This window comes from Haliotis rufescens, unplaced genomic scaffold, assembly GCF_023055435.1.
Source record: "Haliotis rufescens isolate VD_foot unplaced genomic scaffold, xgHalRufe1.0.p SCAF_73, whole genome shotgun sequence".
NCBI classification, from domain to species: domain Eukaryota; kingdom Metazoa; phylum Mollusca; class Gastropoda; order Lepetellida; family Haliotidae; genus Haliotis; species Haliotis rufescens.
The window spans coordinates 1,488,132-1,491,828 of NW_025964365.1; positions in this window are offsets into that span (position 1 = coordinate 1,488,132).

Consider the following 3,697-nt stretch of genomic DNA (forward strand, 5'->3'; position numbering starts at 1 on the left):
TATTTTTAGATTATTCTGTTCCTCCTTTCAAAGAATCTTTTCCGGCGTTTTGTGGTAATGGCCAACATAGTTAAAATCATGGGGGTCGAATAACGGCACTTCCACTTATCAGGTAACTCCGGATGTGAAAATATGGAACGTTATAGTTCAAGGTTAATATACTCACCGCCAAAAGAAACGCGAATACCATTAAATGTTGGTTAATATAATTATGAAGACTTCTCATATCCAGGAGATGTTAGATTGGTTCGATGCACAAGCGAGTATCTGAACCGATGCTCATGAACGCACCACATGTAACGTCATAGATCAATGACTCGAGATGCACGATTCGTCTCGTGCAGGAATAGCGTGCAGCACATCCCGATAAGATTAAAGACACTCTGTGGTGACTCTTGACTGATTGTTAGTTTTGTCATTAATTGGTACACATTGAAAACATCTCTTCTTAACATATACACCCTTCTCTTCATGGTTCCTATGGTTCGCGTTACTTTTGGCGGTGAGTATATTTGCGTCAAAGATAATTATTGATACATTATTGCAACCAGGTAAAAAGAAGAACAGTATCTACACAGTTATAAGATTTATAGGGCGAGAACATATTAACTTGGAACAATACATATGCAACCAAAACAGTATATTGCTGCATATAGAAATCGGGAAGATTTGAAAAAAGTTTCGTTTACACAGGAGTTCGGGTCCATAACGACCCGTGAAGATTCCCGGGTAGAATAGGTCTTCAGCAACCCATGCTTGCCGTACAAGGTGACTATGCTTGTCGTAAAAGGCGACTAACGTGATCGGGTGGTCAGGCTCGCTGCCTTGGTTGATACCTGTCATCGATCCCAATTGCGTGGATCGATGCTCATGATATTAATCACTGGATTGTCTGGTCCAGACTCGATTATTTACAGACTGCCGTCATATAGCTGGAATATTGCTGAGTGCGGCGTTAAACAACAAACCAACCAACCAATCGGGTCGATAACATTGTTGTTCTTATTTCTGTCTCTGTAGATGTGTTCTGCATACAAATCTTGTAATAACTGCTACAGAAGGTATACCATTAATTGGAAGAATCTGTTCATGGTATTATTCAAACAGAAGTATGAAAACAACAGAAGGCATGCATTGAGAAATACAGAATACCGCGAAGCCGTCTCATCCAAGCGTACAGAGTGTATTTGAATAGTACATTTAATAGTAAAACGCTGAACTGTGCCTTTATCATGGCTAGCCATCGGAGCGTGTGTGTTATGTCATCACGACCTGCATAGACAGACAAATATATATTGAACAAAAAAGTTAGGGGTCATGAATATTGTAATGATATTTTAATGAAATTGTGTTCTTTGTCTTCACTATTAACCTATCCCCCAGAAATATCCATGATCCCTATTCATTGTTTCAGTGTATGTAATATAATGTCTTGCCTTTATGTTTTTTGACCGAAACCTTGAATCAGTTCTATTGATAGGCTTATATCAAGTTCATTAATCAGGACGGGTGGTGTTATTGAAGGATTTCTGGTCGCCGTCGTTCCCACTTGCCAGTACACAGGTATCACACGTATGACTAAGACAGTTCTCAATTCCTACCAACGTCCCCGGTAACTTCGATATCTATACGAGACCGCGCTGACCCGATAGACAGAGCCAAGTTGAATGACGGTTGGGTAGGGTGCAGTACGGGCGTACTTATATCGCCAAACCCTTTCACAAGATTTAATTTAAGCAGTGACATATATAACTCATTCATGTTGGTTTATATATAGTATTTTTAATGTGTGAAGTTTTAATGGGTCTCTCATGAATCGTTGATTATTTTCACGTATACTTGTTGTAATTGTAGGATGACATTGTTGTAATTTACATGAAATATTACTGACGTGTATACTCACGTGTCCAAAGACTCCCTCCCTCCCACACAGGGACCATACATTACTGTTCGCTTGTCATCAGTGTGTTTTGTTTGTTTGTGTCATGTTGTTTAACGCCGCACTCAGCAATATTCCAGCTATATGACGGCGGTCTGTAAATAATCGAGTCTGGACCAGACAATCCAGTGATTGACCTAATGAGCATCGATCCACGTAATTGGGATACGATGACATGCATGAACCAAGTCAGCGAGCCTGACCACCCGATCCTGTAAGTCGCCATTATTATTATGTGTACACCTGATGACCCTTTAAGATCCGGGGTAGAACAGGTCTTCAGCAACCCATCCTTGCCGTAAAAAAGGCTGCTATGCTTGTCGTACAAGCATAGCAGCCTTTTTTACGGCAAGCATAGCAGCCTTTTTTACGGCAAGGATGGGTTGCTGAAGACCTGTTCTACCCCGGATATTCACGGATCGTCAGGGTATATATGTACGACAGAAGGGTACCTCGAAACGTCACTATTGTCAGTAAGTACACGTTATTCAAAGTGACGTAAATACCACGAAGACGAAGGGGTATTGAAAACCCAAACTGCTATTGTAAAGAGCATAGAAAGAGAATACTACACTCATTCTCGTTAGATACCATTTTCAAGAAACGGGTGGGCCTTCTATGGTATCTGACCGAGCGAAAGCGATGGTAAATGGTAATATGCATCTGTATCCTAGCAGTGTGTCACACCAACTGTTGATAATAGTTGCAGCGTATGTACCCGGAACTGGTGTGTGGCTGGTTATAGAGGCAGGGTGGAATGTGGAGTGAGGCATCCACCCTGAACTGGTGTGTGGCTGGTTATAGAGGCAGGGTGGTATGTTGATTGAGGCATCTTCCCAGAACTGGTGTGTGGCTGGTTATAGAGGCAGGGTGGTATGTGGAGAGAGGCATCCACCCGGAACTGGTATGTGGCTGGTTATAGAGGCAGGGTGGTATGTTGATTGAGGCATCTTCCCAGAACTGGTGTGTGGCTTGTTATAGAGGCAGGGTGGTATGTGGAGTGAGGCATCTACCCGGAACTGGTATGTGGCTGGTTATAGAGGCAGGGTGGTGTGCGGAGTGAGGCATCCACCCTGAACTGGTGTGTGGCTGGTTATAGAGGCAGGGTGGTGTGCGGAGAGAGGCATCTACCCGGAACTGGTGAGTGGCAGGTTATAGAGGCAGGGTGGTGTGTGGAGTGAGGCATCCACCCGGAACTGGTGAGAGGCAGGTTATAGAGGCAGGGTGGAATGTGGAGAGGGATCCACCCGGAACTGGTACGTTTAAACTAAGGATATTCACAACCAGAAGTGTGACGTGACTTCCTCTATGCCCACAATCCGCATCGCGATGTTCAGAGAAATTTCAACACTTCTGTAAGTTTCGGTACAACTTTATTTTACATAAATAGAAATATAGACGATAGAAACAGTAACATGCATTAAACTCTGGCATATAAATGCGCAAGTCTATTATGTCGATATGTATATTGTGCTTTCAAATAAGCAGCCCATGAACATCAGTGGTCAACAATGCACCACGTGATTAGCAGTTGAAAACACTATATTGAACAAATAGGAATTGCTGCTTAACAAAGACACACACAATGAAACAATGTAACAAAGGTGGTCTGAAGTATAAGTATTTAAGGCACACGTCTGAATGTGGGAAAATAATTCCCGTATAAGCAATGCACTGCGTTATAGTTACAACACACCCATCTACACGTTGTTTGGGCAGTAAGAGCACGGTTTGGCTTGGCATTTAATTGACAGACAA